This window comes from Etheostoma spectabile, unplaced genomic scaffold, assembly GCF_008692095.1.
Source record: "Etheostoma spectabile isolate EspeVRDwgs_2016 unplaced genomic scaffold, UIUC_Espe_1.0 scaffold00002686, whole genome shotgun sequence".
NCBI classification, from domain to species: Eukaryota; Metazoa; Chordata; class Actinopteri; order Perciformes; family Percidae; genus Etheostoma; species Etheostoma spectabile.
Genome location: NW_022602939.1, coordinates 20,225 through 38,847, shown reverse-complemented (window position 1 = coordinate 38,847; position 18,623 = coordinate 20,225). Strand labels below are relative to the sequence as shown.

At 41.0% G+C, this 18,623-nt stretch overlaps 6 non-coding genes across 6 annotated transcripts; 3 read left to right on the top strand and 3 right to left on the bottom strand.

Moving 5' to 3' along the window:
• Positions 1-3,921: 3,921 nt before the first annotated feature.
• On the bottom strand, positions 3,922-4,037 carry LOC116676108 (U5 spliceosomal RNA). The gene has a single exon (XR_004328597.1). It is a non-coding gene; the product is annotated as a U5 spliceosomal RNA (small nuclear RNA).
• A 4,827-nt stretch (positions 4,038-8,864) lies between these two features.
• Positions 8,865-8,952, top strand: trnay-gua (transfer RNA tyrosine (anticodon GUA)). Its single transcript is given in 2 exon segments — positions 8,865-8,901; positions 8,917-8,952. It is a non-coding gene; the product is annotated as a tRNA-Tyr (tRNA).
• A 3,832-nt stretch (positions 8,953-12,784) lies between these two features.
• trnaq-uug (transfer RNA glutamine (anticodon UUG)) lies at positions 12,785-12,856 on the top strand. The gene has a single exon. It is a non-coding gene; the product is annotated as a tRNA-Gln (tRNA).
• A 1,738-nt stretch (positions 12,857-14,594) lies between these two features.
• On the bottom strand, positions 14,595-14,667 carry trnar-ccu (transfer RNA arginine (anticodon CCU)). The gene has a single exon. It is a non-coding gene; the product is annotated as a tRNA-Arg (tRNA).
• A 933-nt stretch (positions 14,668-15,600) lies between these two features.
• LOC116676107 (U5 spliceosomal RNA) lies at positions 15,601-15,714 on the bottom strand. The gene has a single exon (XR_004328596.1). It is a non-coding gene; the product is annotated as a U5 spliceosomal RNA (small nuclear RNA).
• A 2,598-nt stretch (positions 15,715-18,312) lies between these two features.
• trnar-ccu (transfer RNA arginine (anticodon CCU)) lies at positions 18,313-18,385 on the top strand. Its single transcript has one exon. It is a non-coding gene; the product is annotated as a tRNA-Arg (tRNA).
• Positions 18,386-18,623: the final 238 nt, after the last annotated feature.

The window sequence follows — 18,623 nt, the reverse complement described above, 5'->3', positions numbered from 1 at the left end:
AGGTCCCCAATAGTTCCCAGTTGATGTCAAATTGCCACACCTTTTTTTCTTTGTCATCTCAACCTGTTTCTGTCACTTCACAGCGAGTTTAAGCCCTACGACTCTAAACGTCCACTGTTTCCATCCAGACAACAACACAGCTACACCAAATGTTAGTTGTGGCATGCAGGTGACTCAAAGAAGAGCCTAGTCCTCCTCAGACAAAGAGGAATAGAGATTACTGAATATCTTATCACAATTTTGCTAAATAGACTAAATTTTTGGTCCTTTGATGAAGTGAAAAAAACAGTTTCCAGGGTAGCAGTCAATAACCAACCCCATTAGTGTGTCTTGCTCTTTCATTTACTTTTGGGTGTACTATATTTCTTAGCTCTGGGATGAGTGTGATTGGTCACATTTGATATACCTTACGTACCCGAGGAAATTTCCAATAAATCCCTTGATGATAATTAGGAGCCAAGCAGCAAAGCTTTTTTTGATTTTGGCCACAGACACAATGTCACTGGGCACTTTGTACTGTGGATTCTTCAAGACACGTGATAAGTTCCAGAATGGGAACATTTTTTTATTTTTTAGGGACACATTTGACACCTGTCTATGGCCTAAATTGATCCTACAGTGTTGTTACGTTGCACTTGCTTGTGGATCATTACAAAAAATAATGCAAAGTCATTATCTTAAAATAAAAGAGTTACCTGTTCATAATGTATGCGATGCAAGAGACGCTAAGTGGTCTTGAAGAAGATTCTATTCTGTCTTTCATTTGGACTCGGTCCTAACTAGTCCTGGTCTTGGACTTGACAAAGGTTGACTTAACTACACCATTAGTCATCTTCTCATCACTGCTTTACGTCATTTTGATCCTGAAAAATACAAGTCAACAGCTCCATCTTCTGGCGAGTCAGCAGAGAGTAATAACTGGGGCAGTTTAAGTTTGCAGATAATGTAGCTGAACAATGATTGATGCGTGGCATAGGCTTCTATGATAAGGGGGTTCTGCACACATCTGTCATCCAAGTTGACCACCAAAAAAAGGACTCAGGCTATAACCTACCTCATTTAGTTTGGCTGAATCCCACTAGGGTTGGTTTCCCCTGTGGTGTGGTTCCTTTGGACAGGTTTGAATGCAGCTATCACACCCAGATGACCAGGAGTGTGAAGGTTAATAAAACACCTCATTTGGGTTTTGTTCCGGAGGTTTCAACATGTCATTATTGTCCTCTGGTCATTTCACATCAGTGGGAAAAATTGATTAAAAGACACAATATTACATTGTGAATAGGTCTGTTTATTATCATATGCCACTTTACAACAAATCTCTATGCTATGTAACATTAATAAAATCACAATTCAGATGATTTTCTAATGAAACTGACTACAAATTGCAGTCCATTACTCTTACCATAATTTGTTAAACTTGATATTTTTCTGTCCTATGATTACATGTTTCTCTGGAAATGTGACTTCAATGATCTGATAGTAGATAATCCTGTCTTTTTAAATAATCTATTATTTTTGCTTCTTGCAACAGGACTTCATAGTGCTTTAAATAATTATGTCATAAAGACAATATACTGTTTGTTAACCAGGGATCACATATGAATGACACTAAATTGAAATGATTACAACAACTAAAGGGCCCTAGATCTTTTTGTACTGACAGTTTTATGTGAAACACAACTACAGTTCACAGCTGATGTTATTCTACACTTGATGGGCAAGTGGGGCGTGTTTTATCTTTAACTGACTAAGTGCATTGAACAATTAACGACTGGATGTGCCAGAACTTTCTGAAATTAAATGAAGGAAAAACTGAGGTGTGGTTGTTTTTGGAGCAAAAGAGGAACGATTAAAAGTCTTTCAAACAACAATGTTAAAACAAACAGACAAAGCAGAAATCTTGGTGTAGTCATGGACTCAGACCTGAACTTTAACAGCCACATTAAGACAATTACAAAGTCAGCCTACTATCACCAAGAACATATCAAGGGTAAAGGACTTATGTGGCCACAGGATTTGGAAAAACTCGGTCCATGCTTTCATCTTCAGTAGATAGACTAGACTGTAACGGGGTCTTTACAGGTCTCCCTAAAAAATCAATCAGACAGCTGCAGTGATTCAGAACGCTGCTGCTCAAGTCCTCACTAAGACAGGAGATGGATCACATCACTCCAGTTCTGAAGTCTTTACACGGCTTCCTGTGTCTCAAGAATTGATTTCAAAGTAGTTTAGCCAGTTTATAATCACTAAACGGTTTAGGGCCACAATACATTTCTGATCTCTGCAATTCCCATCCAACTTCTCAGGGTCATTGACAGTCCCTCTCTACGATCTGCTGTTCCAAGTGGCAGTCGGTAGGGCAGGTCTTATACTTCTTCATGTCCCCATGTCAGTCCACTCCCTACAATCGCGCTGGCTACTGGCTAATTCTGTCCCAGAGTCGAACTAAACAGGTGTGAAGCAGGTTCAGTTCTATGCTCCTCATATCTGGAATAAACTCCCAGAAACCTGTAGATCCGCTGCTACTCTCAGTTCTTTTAAGCATTTTGAGCTCCTTAGCATTGTGTTGGGGTGATGGGGGAGGTGGGGCTGAAAATTCCCCCTTCCCCCGATTTTACTTTCACTTTTTACTGACAAAATCAAGTCTGTGTTTTGGTAAAAATATTTTCTATCAAATGTTTCCTGTTGTCAAATTATATCAGAAAGCTGAATCGGGCAGTGGAGACATGAAAAGACCCCATGATAATCTACCTGACCATAGCCTTTCAAGTCAGTGACAAATCCAAGCTGAATTTCCTTTTTATCAATCTACAATTTCCAATTTTGGCAAAAGTAGTTTGTCGTCCAATAGATGGTGGAAACTAGGCTTATCTGCTGTCACTTTTGACCGAAAAATTCAAGTTTGAACGTTGATAAAATGTTTTGTTTCAAAAGCAGTCTTTCGTCCACTATAGTCAGAAAGCTCAATCTGGCAGTGTTGCCATAAAAACACTACATGCCAAAAAAACTACTTTTACTTGATGGAAAATTTCTATTATGATGTTTTAATGTGGCTCGTTGGTCTAGGGGTATGATTCTCGCTTAGGGTGCGAGAGGTCCTGGGTTCAACTCCGGTCCTGAAGGCAGGAGCTGTTACAATCCTAATCTGAAATTTAAATTCCAGTTTGATGTTAAATTTACCCAGATTAGGAGCAATCAAAATTGTACTAGAGTATGTTGGCAACTTTTCATGTCCTGCTTCAACTGCACGCAACAGAAAAAACTGGGAAAAAATGAGAAGAACATGGCGCTCCTTTTTCATTTGTCGCGTCTCTGACTGTCAGAGATTTTTTTTTTTTTTCTATTTTATTCAATCTATTTGATCTGTAGAACACAGTCCCCCCCCCCCCCCCGCCTCTGATCAACCCATATCATTTGCATGCTTAAAATAACATACCGGTTAAAGCCCCGCCCATTTCAAGACAACCCGACACACTTCCGGATTAAATCATGTCCACTCCCGGGTTAGTCCCCGCCCAGTCCGAGTACAGATACAGATAATGCTGTACTCGCTCATCCCTACCAGGTACGTTAAGATCAGAGGGTAAGGTCTTCAATCTTCTGAGGTTTGATCCCATCCAGAACCGTGCCAGCATTTAACCCTAACCCTAACCCCCTGCAGTCTTAGGATTTCTGGATTGGGCCGTGGCTGCTGTTATGTGTATAGCTGTAAATCTGCTCCCTAAAAACAATAACAGGTCCAACACTCCTTTCCCTCCTTTCTCCTTTTACTTCTTCATAACTGTTCTTTTCACTTGTTCCCACGTGGGCCTCCACAGGAAATAAAAGATGGCTTGTTCCAGGTCTAAAATCTCTTTTCTGGGTGGGATAGAAACAGAGCTGATAAGTAAAAGCAAAGGTAAGCAAAAGCAAGTACAAAAGGCTCAGCCAAACAGCAAAGCCCACCCAAAATAGTTTCAACTCATCGGCATTCCCCGCCAAGGAAGTCTTTAGTAAAAGGCTAAAGACTTGTGCGTTATGAAGAGAAACCAGAGTGAGTACAGCCGTCTGATCGAGAGCAGCAGAAAACCCTATTGGACCCAGTCCAAACCATCACGGTAAGCCTCACTGGGTGTCCAAACTAAAATGATAAGAGGCAACTTGGTAGACTCCTTACTGAGGTTTATATCTGTACTCACAATGCCCTTTTTTAAAACACCAGCCAATCACAAGTGTTACATGTGAATAATCAATGTGTGAGTAATCAGGAATCTCACATAAAAGATAGTTGCAAGGTCTACCAAATGTTTAACTTTACAAGCTGTAAGATGTTGGAACCTTGGTCCTTCCCATGAAATGTGAATCAGAGATTCTCCGCCGGCCTTGTGAAGCAGAGGAGCAGAGCAGAGTGGCGCAGCGGAAGCGTGCTGGGCCCATAACCCTGAGGTCGATGGATCAAAACCATCCTCTGCTAATTTCTAAGCTTTGTATCAGCATGAAGCCTGTGACCAGACTGTTGATGTTTAACAAAGCAGGTGTCTGAAAGGTACACTTTCAATGGCATGTGAAGGTTATTTAATCTGTAAAAATGGAAATAACAGTAACGATAACACACATAAAAACTGGAGCAACTGGAACAAAAATATACTACACAACATTACTATACCAAAATTTACTGCACAACATTACTATACAAAAATACGGTACAATAAAAACTGTAAAATATGTACATGTAAAGTGCTTGTTGTACTGTGTGGCTTCAAAACCTGTAAATGCAACTGCAGAAATCAAACCTGGGCAAAATGATTGCACTGCTATGATATAAATCATAGTTGAAAAGTAACACACCTGTTGCCTTTCTGCTGGACAATACAATGCTCACTGCAAATGAAACGTTGTTTTGAAACGTTTCCAGCAGAAAGCCCTACTTTGCCGAGCCAGGATGAACAGGTGAACTATGTCCAGCCAGGTGTAGATAGATGGGATAAGTGCACGTTCACGGCTTTCTCAAATAGACCACATATCGATCACAGATTTACTGATGCAAAATTGAGAAGAAGCATGCGCCATATGTTTCACCCACTGAGCAGCAGCTTCTAATGGAAAATAACGAGGAGGGGAAGAATATGCAAAAAGGGAAATACGGCTCAAACGGAGAGAAAAAGCCCAACAGACTGTAGCGGACCCGACTGAATGTTGTTGTGAAATGTTTAGTTTAAAATGTAAAGGTACACAACTTTATTTGTTTAATACTGAAGACTGTCACAATAAATGCTTTTATTTTGAAGTAGCCTACACGGAAGTTGTGTGTGTTTTCTTGCTAGTTTTTGCAGATGAACATGAGCTGCTAGATGTAATCCGTGTCCGCCAGGCCCTAGAGGTCTCTCAGTCCAGCACCTCTCCCGCTCATTTTTGTTAGTTTTACTCTGTCCACGTTTATCCAAGGTTTGATTTCCAGCCACCGCAGTTGCATTTACAGGTTTTGAAGACATATACACATTAACATTACATGTTTTACCCAGGTTTATTCTTTTATTCAGTGATATTTCAATTTCCTTGGGGGAGTCATCCCAAAAGGATTAATAAAGATAAGACTAAGTCTATCTCGGAAATAAATAAAATAAAATCTGAAAATCTTCAGGGGATGTAGCTCAGTGGTAGAGCTCATGCTTTACATGTATGAGGACCTGGCATCTCCAGCAGGTATTATGGTAGAGTCTTTAAAAGATATTACCTCCTGTGGTAATCTGACTGGTAGGGTTATAAAACATAATGGTAGACTAAGACCTCCTGTGATACATAAGCGGTCTGCTCTCTCTTTCATGCCTCAGACTATCAGACAGCACAACAAGCACTTTAAATGTGCAAATTTCACGGTATTTATATTGTAGTATATTTATTGTATTATGCTCCAGTTTTTATGGGTGTTAAGCAGGTATGGGCCCAGCACGCTTCCGCTGCGCCACTCTGCTCTGTTGTTTATGCTCATGGGCTGGAAAATGTGTGATTCATATTTTGACTGAAGGTGGCAACCAAGGTTCCAGCAGCTTACCGGTTGTAAAGTTAAACATTTTGTTAGACCTTGCCACTATCTTTTATGTGAGCTTCCTGATTAATCACACCTTGATCATTCACATGTAACACCTGTGATTGGCTGGTGTTTTAAAAAAGGCCATTGTAAGAACAGATATAAACATCAGTAAGGAGTCTACCAAGTTGCCTCTTATCATTTTAGTTTGGACACCCAGTGAGGCTTACCGTGATGGTTTGGACTGGGTCGACTAGGGTTTTCGACGATTGGTGAAACCTTCCTTTCCAGCACTTTGGAGTAGAAAATCAACAAAAAATTGATCAAAGTAATTGTCGTTATCATTTTGACCATAATCATGCAGCTCAAAGAGATTTTATCAAACCAGATTGGGCAAGTAACCTTTCTGCTGACTTCTTGTAAAAAAAAGAAGCAAGTAAGATCACTCAAAGAAAGCTACTGCGATGGCAGGGACTCAAACCCAGGTCAATTGCTTGGCATTGGCATTGAGACTGAAAGGGCGATCTATCACTGAGCTACAGGCCCTGATGAGTCAGAAATTCCCTCCAGGGGTTCCTGTTTCATTACATCAACAAGAATGGGAAGTGTGTTCATATACATTGTTGCCCTTCGATAGCTCAGTTGGTAGAGCGGAGGACTGTAGAGGCATTAAACTGAAATCCTTAGGTCGCTGGTTCAAATCCAGCTCACAGGAGCAGTCTTTTCAAGAGTTTCCCTTCACAGATCAATGAAGTCTTTCTGATTCTGATGTAGAGATGGACAGACGACCCAAAAGCATAATACTTCTTGCCAAGACAGAACATGAAAAAAAAGACGAGGTGGGGGAGATAGAATTAAGTCCTGACAGAATAGAGAACTAAAGACAAAAGATGTGAAATAGTGCCAAGTGTCACCAGAAGAATTGGAAAAAAAACTAGCTTCTCTCTTGGGTTTTGTTTTGTACACAACCCAAAGTTTTACAAAACAAAATATAACTTTCCCCGAATCCCTCAGTTGAATCACAGTCAATATTTGTCTCACAAACCATCTCAATGTCCAATTTAAATAATTTATCCAACAGAATTGAAACTTTAACTTACCCCGCTGTTTGAAATTGCTTCCTTGTCATTTGGATTTCCGAGTGGAATCAGCGAGCCCTCCTTGGTGGGAAAATGCAAAGACATAACAAATTCAGTTGTCCCCTACAAGGAGAAGACACTGAGGAAGATAGAGAAGTCATATACTCTGAAAGACATCGGAGATCTTATTATGAATAATTAATATGAAAATCATTGGTTAAATGTAAATTTCCATTACAAGTTACTGTTTGAAAAAATGAAAAGAATTGTTATTGAGATAGAGGCAGATGAAGTGTTTATGACCCATCAATGATGACAAAAGGATACATCCGCTGTCGGGGGTCTGATTTAAAGGAAATGGTACTCTTTAAAAGTGTTGGGGTTCTAGCAATAAACTAATGAGGAAGAATTTGACAAATCTAAATCAACTAAAAACAAGTCCAGGAACTTATTCTTTTAAATATTTCACCTGAATCTGTCAAGTCCTGACCATTCCCTGACCAGGAATTGAACCCGGGCCACAGCAGTGAGAGGGCTGAATCCTAGCCACTAGACCATCAGGGAGTCATATTTGTTAAAATGTATCTTTGTAGATGTGAGTTTGAACCCACGCCTCCAGTGGAGACTGCGACCTGAACGCAGCGCCTTGGACCGCTCGGCCTTCCTGACTGATACAGCAGATGTCCAGTTGGACCTGTCTCAGCAAATAATAATATAGTAAATTAAACATCATGATATAGTGGGTTCTCAGTCATCCATGTCATAGTTAACAAGGGAAGGTTTCTCAACTGTCAGCCCAAATATATGGGCGTTCATGGAGACATGGAAGAAAGTCACCAGGGTGGCAATGTGCTTGACAATGGCAATACATTGCACAGGATGTGAAGACAATGTGCAATACAGGACAAATCCTATGGTGGGAATCAAGATCCTCCAATGTTTCTGTCCACAATGTCCACCTGAATCCAGAAATGTACCTGCCAGATGGGAAATAGACTGACAATTGGGTCAACATTGTGCAATTATCTTCAAAATGTCCAACTGAGTCCACAAATATACCTGCCAGATGGGAAATAAACTGATAACTGTCTTCATGGTCTAAACGTGTCAAATATTGCCGTACAATGCCCACATTGAGTCCAGATGTGTCCGTTTTGGTTCCTGATCCATGCTATTACCCCAAAAGTCCACAACGAGGCCAAGGACAACTGGACTTGGTAAAAGGTTCTCTGCAGAAGTTGTGTCTCTCATCCAAGAGACTTCTTTAGTTGTTTTTTTACACAGAAAGGGTTGGACACAGTGCCCACTCCCCCACCCATATCTGACAATTGAAAGCTGTGGGGAAAGGGGGGTTCCAAAGCTAAAAGACGTAGAGTAGATAATCAACAAATAATTGTGATAATTAATCGCGATCTCCATATTGATCAATCATTTTGGCCATAATTGTGCAGCCCAAATAGATCAATAGACAGTAATGTTGTATCAAACCAGGTTGGGCAAGTAACCTTTCTGCTGACCTTTTGTAAAAAAAAAAGGCAAGTAACATCACTCAAACAAAGCCCCTGCGATGGCTGGGAATTGAACCCAGATTAACTGATTGGAAGGCAGCTATGCTCACCACTATACCACCATCACTGGGCAGTACAATGTTTACTTCTAATCTTGTAATACATCTGGGCATTGAGACTGGAAGTGCGCTCTATCACTGAAATTCCCTCCAGGGGGTCCTGTGTTATCACATTCACAAGAACGGGAAGTGCATGTGTGCGTGCCTCCTCCCTTCAATAGCTCAGTTGGTAGAGCGGAGGACTGTAGAGGCATAAAGCTAAAATCCTTAGGTCGCTGGTTCAAATCTGGCTTGAAGGAGAAGTTTTTTTCCAGAGTTTCCCTTCAGGGATCAATCAAGAATTTCTGATTCTGATGTAGAGATGACGGACAACCCAAAAGCGTGAAACTTCTTGTCGAGACATGACAAGTATAGTTAGGGGAGATAGAGTTAAGTCCTGACAGAATAGAGAACTACAGACAAAAGATGTGAAATAGTGCCAAGTGTGACCAGAAGAATTGGAAAAAAACTACAACTATAAAGTACAAACCTTTCTTCCAGAAATCTTTATTGTGCTCACATGGGCCCTCATTTATAAACGTGTGTATGACCTAAAACAGGCGTAGAACGGGCGTACGCCGATTCCTATGCAAAGTTCGGCATTTCTCAGTTTGAACGTTGAGCGTAGGCTGCAAAAAAATCTCACGTCTGGTCTGACCTTGTGTACGCAAGTTTACTTGGACACCGTCATCACCTTTAAGAGTTAAATTAAAACTCTCCTCTTTGAGTCATTCGCGAGTCATTTCCCAAAGTCCTTATGTACTTTTTCCCCCCCGCAATCAATAAAGTCATTGGATGTCATTGTAAACACATTCAGATCATCTCAAATGGAGACACTGATGATTATTGTGTTCATAAGTGTTTCTCTTTGGGGTTGTCTTGGTAGTGAGTTCATCATCAGAAATATATCTGAACAAATGCAGAGACAGTCTATTTTACAATTCTTCCCATCACTAGTAACATGCATTTATCTGGCACCAGAACTACCCAAACACAAGCACTGACTTGAGTTGTGTATGCAGTAAGTGCTACTTGTTGGGGTAGTTTTGCCGACCTCTGAAGTCCAGGATGTCCCCCATAAAGAAATGTTTAAAAGGGATATTCTCCATTACTGGTTTAACAATGCTGAAATGTTTTCTAAGTTGAATAGGGTATGAACATTTGTGCAGATATAGCAGCACTTTTTGGGTTGTTGTGGTGGAGTGTTTAAGGCGATGGACTAGAAATCCATTGAGGTATCCCCTCGAAGGTCCAAATCCTTCAGACAACGAAAGGCATCCCATAATGGTGGTAGTAAAGCATTGACACATCAAATTATTGTGGATTTTCTTGCATCCAGCGATGGTGGTATAATGGTGAGCATAGCTGCCTTCCAAGCAGTTGACCTGGGTTTGATTCCCAGCCATCGCAGTAGCTTTCCTTAAGTGATGTTACTTGCTTTATTTGTCATGAAGTAACCAGAAAGGTAAGTCACCCAACCTGGTTTGATAAAACATTAGATCTCTGTTATGGTTCAATTAAGGGAGCATATCAATCAGTCAAGCTGCCTCCACGAGGATCCACGGACACAGGCAGTGCAATGTGATTTGCATTGTTCGGTATTACTAATCCAATTGAATAGGTTATGAACATTTGTCCGAACAGGTATAGCACAGCTTTGCATGTTATCGTGGCCAAGTGGTTAAGGTGATGGACTATTAGGGTTTTCAAATTGTCGATGTTCCTTTATGAACAATATTGTATCATCTCATAGGTACTGGAAGCAACCAGTCGCCACCAATGTATTTCTTAGCATTTATTTTCAGTCAGCGTTACAAGATTTGCAGTAAACTTTAGTGTACTTTGTGACTGATTTTGCTGCTGCAACACCGAAATTTCCCATTTTTCTTGGGATCAATAAACATTATCTATCTATCTATCTAAACGTTGTATTATTCATCAGAAAGGCAACAGGTGTGTTACTTTTAGATTATGATTTATATCGTAGCAGTGGAATCATTTATCCCAGGTTTGATTTCCAGCCATCGCAGTTGCATTTGCAGGTTTGGAAGCCATAAACAACATTAACATTACATGTTTTACCCAGGTTTCTTCTTTTATTCAGTGATATTTCAATTTCCTTGTGGGAGTCATCCCAAAAGGATTAATAAAGATAAGTCTAAGTCTATCTCAGAAAACATAAAAAAAAACTGAAAATCTTCAGGGGATGTAGCTCAGTGGTAGAGCCCATGCTTTACATGTATGAGGACCTGGCATCTCCAGCAGGTATTATGGTAGAGTCTTTAAAAGAGCTGCAGAAGATATTACCTCCTGTGGTAATCTGACTGGTAGGGTTATAGAACGTAGTGGTAGACTAAGACCTCCTGTCACACAAACTAAGCAGCATGCTCTTTCTTTTATACCTCAGACTATCAGACAGCACAACAAGCACTTTAAATGCAAATGTTTTACAGTTTGTATGTACTTGTAATGTAGTATATTCATTGTTTTATGCTCCAGTATTTAGGTGGAAACATTTCATTTCAGAAACTGATGCTTTGTCAAACATCAGACAAGAAATAGACTTAGTGGTGATACAAAGCATAGGAACTAGCAGAGGATGGTTTTGATCCATCGACCTCTGGTTTATGGGCCCAGCACGCTTCCGCTGCACCACTCTGCTCTGCTGCACAGACCCACAGGCTGGAAAATCTGTGATTCACATTGTGAGGGAAGGTGGCAACCAAGGTTCCAACCGCTCCAACGTGGACAAAGAAACAGATACCAGCATGTGACTTTGCAAATCAGTGTCTCACCCTGGCCGCCATCAAAGATGCCATTCGGACCTCCAGAAACTTCCTGGTAAGAAAGCACATGCAGATCCCCCCCGTGGCTGTGATCAGGATGGCTGCAGTATCTAAGTAGTATGTGTTTCATGATTGTACTTTTGTTTTTGAATGGCAAATGAACAACTTTGCTGGAATTTCTAATTAAAAACATGACTTTTCCCATTTTGACAAACTGTTTTGATCACTTGACATATTTCAGTAAAGTCTTTGGTCTTGGACAGTTACCTTCCAATCTAAAACTGTATATCATATTGTCTCTGGAACAATAGTTGGCAGTTGGAGGAGTAATGGCTCTTTACAATGAATATGCAAAAGAAGATGTGACAACTCAAGACAAAATCACTCATTTAATGCTGGTTACAATATTCCAAAACCAACAATGCCAGAGAAAAATGACAAAGTGTGATAATTTTTTTAAATAAAATATTAGCATTTTTCAATAAAGTATTGGCTTTTTCCTTGCGAAAGTTTTGTTCCAATAACATTACCAAGCAGACTGTTTGTTACAATGTGGGGGACTAGTACTTGCAGGTAGTGTGGCGAAGTGGTCTGAGGCGCTGGCTAAAGGCTCCTGTCTCTATGGAGGCGTGGGTTCAAATCCCACCACTGCCATTTGCCAACATTACATAGCTGGAATGCAACTGATGTGATAACTTGGTGGTACCAATCGTTTAACTTTAACTAAACTACTCTGACATTGATGACTAAGAACTATATCATGACATGTTTAATTTACTATATTAAAATTTTTTAAACAGGTCCTACTAAAAATCTGTTGGATCCGTCGGGATGGCCGAGCGGTCCAAGGTGCTGCGTTCAGGAAGCAGTCTCCACTGGAGGCGTGGGTTCAAATCCCACTTCTGACAACTAGTGTTTTCATTTGGAACTAATGTCTGAGAGTTGACATTAGGAATAAAGAACTTAGCAGTTCTTTGTATTTAAGAGAACATGAATTTGCACCAGAAACCCAATTGAAAGTACAATGTTTTGTGAGCATCATTATTGTCAACAGATGTAAAGTTACCATGTGTTTGTACACAGTAGACATATCTACTGATGTATTCACTGTCTGTGGCAAGTCCTTCAAAACCTGTTCTTGACTTGCTTTTTCCCACATCCTCTAAACGCTTAGCTAACTAAATGACTTAAGTTGGCCAATAATTGTTGCTTTTTCATTTTCGTTGTGATTGTTGTGTGCCTTTAATATCACGCATTGGGATATTATGAAAGAAACTTTCTAGCAAACCCTTGCACTACTTTTAAAGGTTCCATGGTGTAATGGTTAGCACTCTGGACTTTGAATCCAGAGATCTGAGTTCAAATCTCGGTGGAACCTGTTTTTAAGCCACAGCACAGGGGGAAAACATCAACCTATCAACTGTCCACATGTAGTTTAAACTAATCTTACAGGTTTAACTGTGTATTATTCACACTGGCAGTGAGAACCAATGTAGAAATGATTATCTTGCTCAATGTTGTTTTCAATGTCTTGTGGTTTATGTTCTGTGTATTTGAAAGTTTCCAAGTTCAGTTGATCATATGTAACAGAAGCGTTTCTTTCCAAGTTTGCCATAATCATTTTGTTTGACACGTCCAATTCAGTTTGTATACAGTTACCTTATGTAGGCCTATGTTGCTCTTGATTCATTCCTTCTTCAAACTTATCCAGCTCGGTGATGTCCCTGATGAGAAACATTTTTGCTGCCTCAGGCGTCAACCCATGAAGTTTAAAGTATATTTTACAATTTCTTGCCTGGATCTTGTTTTGTTTCTGAGTATGCGTGCTTTCTTGGCAATATCAGCATTTTTCTTGGTGAGGTGTTCGTTGATGTAAACTTGGGGGCCTTTTAATTTCCTTCCTTGTCTGAGGAGTGCTGACTTTTTCTTTCTGTTGGTGAACCGGATTATTACCGATGGAGTAGCCGTTTTGTTTTTGCTCGTCAGAGTATGACAATCTTCAATGTCCCTGCTATCAACATAAATGTCTTTGCTATCCCAAAAGAAAATCGGCTGTTGGTCCAGCGTCTCCTTCACTCTCCTTCTCACTCGGCCTGGCAGTGGTGTATTCAATCTCCTCAACCTCATCGGGTAGGATTGCATTTTTCTTAGGCGGCATATTCCCCTGGGCCTGGTTATAGCTGGCTGCACCAGAGCACCTGAGAGGTCAGGGTTTCAATCTCCACCTCTTAGCCGGATTACGTCTGGCCATGTTGTAAATATTTGGGGCAAGGCCTCAAAACTGAGAATAAATTGGGGCATGATATTTAAATTAAGATCGTTTCCAGCCGCTGCATTTATCAATGTACGATCATTCTTACGCTCTGATTGGTGTGATACGAACGTTTCATGAATATCATGTAAAGCCTGTCGTAAAAGGATTTTTGCGCTCATATCTGCGCTGGTTTCTACGTTAGGTTGATAAATGAGGGCCATTAGCTCTAAGGATGTGCTTCAATACATAACTGAAGTGGACACACTAATGAGTAGCACTATGGTGCAATTTGTTTACCTTGTCAGAAGCTAAAGCCTTTTTCCAAGCTAAAAGAAAACAAGGATCTCTTCTGCAAACACACAACTGGGAGTGCTTGAGAGCCCTTTGAGGTGCAGCGGGATTTTCAGCTGAGATGCTTCGGGTGTGTTTAGGTTTGAGCCCAAATAGTTGTAGAATGACAAAGACAAGACAGTGATTAGGCGGTGGAACCGGGCTATTGAAGTCCCGTCCATGCGACCAATGGATATGATTAAAACCTGTATACTGCCTGACCATTTACCAATCACATCACTGGAAAGTCAGCATTACTACAGGGTCCTGACAGGGTAGTGGATGTCAATTTTTTAAGTGGACAGTAATCTGCCAGAACATGACTTGCCACTTTTCATGGGCTGTTAACAACTTTTCCAGCAGTTATATCATGATTCATCTCACCATGGAAATCAGGTTGAGGGTCATAATCTCTTGATGCATCACCCTTTCAGAGTGTCTACCATTGTGTGACCAGCAAAGGATAGTTTCAATCCATCAACCTCTGGCTTGCAGGCCCAAAACACTTTCGCTGCATCACTCTGCTGAAAATCACCCCAGAAGGGACTTGAACACACAATCACTGGCTTAGGAGGCCAGTGCCTTATCCATTAGGCCACTGGGGCTTTACATCAACCAAGTTCACCAGTTCAGGAGAAAAACATATACAGTTCTGGAGACGTAATGAAACAGTAACCCTGACCTTTGACCTCCAAAATCGAAATCAGTTCATGGTTATGTATGCCAAATTTAAAGTGATTCCCTCTAGGCGTTCAGAGATATTGCATTCACAAGAATTGGATTGACAGAAGAGGCGCAGCGTTTGTCTAGACCGGCGGAGGTCTAGACAAACGCAGTCATGGCACCCCTTCTCTATTCTGCTTCTCTTCATAGTCGTCAGATTCATTAACCATATAGTCAATAATATAATAAAGTAGACGTAGACAGGGCAGTATTGCCCGATCCAGCAGGGGAGAGTTCTAGCCCGACCAGGCTCCTCTCTTTTCCCTGTCTCTCTTAGTTACACTGTGATAGTTTTAGACTGCCAGGGGACTTCCTTTGACACACTGAGCTCCTCTCTCTTTTATCTTTTGTTTGTGTGCATCCATGTCCCAGAAATGCCTGTTACTAACCTACCTCTGGCAAGTCATTCCACAGAATCCTTATGTTCTTTTCCCCCAAGCATGTTTCCTTGGATCAGGAAGGCTCCAAAATCATGATTGCAGCTGTCGCTTTGGTCCTGCTACACGTCCTGCAAAGCCCTGTTACATATTGCTATGCTCTGGGGTGCCTTGTAATACCGTAAAGGGACCTGCTATGCCATGAACTACTGTGGCTGCTGTTATGTGTATAGCTATAAATCTGCTCAAACAACAACAGGTTTGGTACTTCTTTCCCTCCTTTGTTCTTTGGCTTCTTCATCACTCTTCTTTGCACTCATTCCCACTTGGACCTCCACAGGAAACAAAAGATGGCTCGTTCCAGGTCTAAAATCACTTTTCTGGGTGGGATAAAAACAGCTGATGAGTAAAAGCAAAGGTAAGCAAAAGCAAGTACAAAAGGCCAAACAGCAAAGCCCACCAAAAATAGTTTCAACTCATCGGCGTTCCCCTCCAAGGAAGTCTTTAGTAAAAGGCAAAAGACTTGTGTGTTATGAAGAGAAACCAGAGTGAGTACCGCCTTCTGATCGAGAGCAGCAGAAAACCCTAGTCCACCCAGTCCAAACCATCGCGGTAAGCCTCACTGGGTGTCCAAACTAAAATGATAAGAGGCAACTTGGTAGACTCCTTACTGATGTTTATATCTGTGCTCACAATGCCCTCTTTTAAAACACCAGCCAATCACAAGTTTTACATGTGAATAATCAATGTTTGAGAAATCAGGAAGCTCACATAAAAGATAGTTGCAAGGTCTACCAAATGTTTAACTTTACAAGCCGTAAGATGTTGGAGCCTTGGTTGCTACAGGTTCCGAAACTTACCCTCAAAAAGTGAATCACAGGTTTTCCAGCCCCTATGTATGAACATCAGAGCAGAGTGGCGCAGCGGAAGGGTGCTGGGCCCATAACCCAGAGGTCGATGGATCGAAACCATCCTCTGCTATTTACCATGCTTTGTAACCGCAATAAGTCTATTTCCAGTCTGTTGATGTTTAACAAAGCATCTGTTGCTGCAAGTGTTTGAAGTGAAATGTCTCCACCTGCTGAAGATTAAACCTAATGGCATGTCAAGTTTATTTCATCCATAAAAATGGAAACTACAGTGCTCATACCCACTGTACCACCCATAAAAACCAGAGCATAATACAACAAATATACTACAGTACAAGTACATAAATAAAGTAAAATAGAAATTGTAAAACATGTACATTTAAAGTGCTTGTTGTGCTGTCTGATAGTCTGAGGTATAAAAGAGAGAGCTGACCGCTTAGTTTGTGTAACAAGAGGGCTAGTCTACCACTACGTTCTATAACCCTACCAGTCAGATTACCACAGGAGGTAATATCTTCTGCAGCTCTTTTAAAGACTCTACCATAATACCTGCTGGAGATGCCAGGTCCTCATACATGTAAAGCATGCACTCTACCACTGAGCTACATCCCCTGAAGATTTTCAGATTTTTTTTTTTTACTTTTTTCAGAGTTAGACTTAGACTTAGACTCTTAAAGAATGCTTTTTGTTATCAGCAGGGTTCAAACCTGAGCAGGGAGACCCCAATGGATCTCAAGTCCATCACCTTAACCACTTGGTCACAACAATCTGAATAGCTGTGCCATATCTGTTTGCACAAATTCATAAACTTTTCAATTCGTTAGTAGTTACCAGACACGGGCAAAGTGCAAATCGTAGTGCACTGCCTGTGCCTGTGGATCCTCGTGGAGGCAGCTTGATTGATTGATATTCTTCCTTATTTGTACCATAACAGAGATCTAATATTTTATCAAATTGGGTTGGGCAAGTAACCTTTCTGGCTAATCTTCACAAATGAAGCAAGTAAGCACACAATGAAAACTACTGCGATGGCTGGGAATCGAACTCAGGTCAATTGCTTGGAAGGAAGCAATGCTCACCACTATACCACCATTGCTGGGCAATGCACTGGTCCCTGCATATCTTGCAACACATCTGGTCATTTCGATTGATTTTTGCATTAATTACCATGAACGCAAGGAGATTGCCTTTTAATAGTTTTCTCTTTCAGAGTAAGGGCTTTTGAAGTTCTCTTACAGACTGGACAATAACAATAGACGGAGACGCCGGGGTTTGGACCTGCGGCCTCATACGCGCAAAGCATGCACTCTACCACTGAGCTACAACCCCTGCACATTTAGATTTTTTAAAACTTTTTCTGAGATCATTGACTAAGTAATATTTATGTTGTAAATGGTTTCAAAACATGGCGGTGGCTGGAAATTGAACCTTGGCAAAATGCTTAAACTGCTATGGTACAAATCCAGTCAAAAAGTAACACACCTGTTGCCTTTCTGCTGCACAATATAACGCTCCCTGCAAATCTTTTAACACATCTGGGCATTGAGAAATGCATTGGTGGAGACGGGTGGCTTCCAGTACTTATGAGATAGTACAATATTGTTCATGAAGCCACAAAGTATGTAGGGTGTTGTTTTAATCCCCCGGATCTCTAACAGGGAGTATACCGGCTTTAATGTCCATTTAGTTTTCTGATTGGTTAAGATTTCTGTGGGGAACCCTACCCGGGAAAAATGTTGAAGTAAACTATTGGCCACTTGTCTTAGCCTTGGTGTTTCTGAGGGGAAAAGCCTCTGGGTGACGTGTTGCATAAGAAAGATTTGTCCTTTATAGTTGTAGTTTTTTTCCAGTTCTTCTGGTCACACTTGGCACTATTTCACATCTTTTGTCTGTAGTTCTCTATTCTGTCAGTACTTAACTCTGTCTCCCCCCCCCTCTTTTTTTGTCTCTTGTCATGTCTCGGCACCAGCTGTTGCTAGAAGTATTATGCTTTTGGGTCGTCCGTCCATCTCTACATACACACGCACTTCCCATTCGTGTGAATGTGATAACACAGGACCCCCTGGAGGGACTTTCTTCAAATTTGAACATGAACTCGCAGATCAATTGATGAGATTTTGGAGGTTTAAATGTTCAATGTTAAATTTGGCATTCATAACCACTTGGAGTCGCGGATGAACTGATTTTGATTTTGGAGGTCAAAGGTCAAGGTTACTTTTTCGTTACGTCTCCAGAACTGTATATGTATTTCTCCTGAACTGGTGAAACTGAGAAATGTAAAGCCCCAGTGGCCTAATGGATAAGGCACTGGCCTCCTAAGCCAGGGATTGTGGGTTCAAGTCCCATCTGGGGTGAATTTCAGCAGAGTGAACCAGTGGAAGCATGCCGGGCCCATGATCCACAGGTTGATGAATCGAAACCATCCTCTGCTGATCTTTTTTGCTGGTGACACTATGGTAGACACTCTGAAAGGGTGATGAATCAAGAGATTATGGCTGAATCCCATTTCTCTGTCTTACCCCTACCCCTTGCCCCTTACCCCTTAAAACCAAGGGGTGAAAACATACCCCTATGAAATGTTACACCACTTGG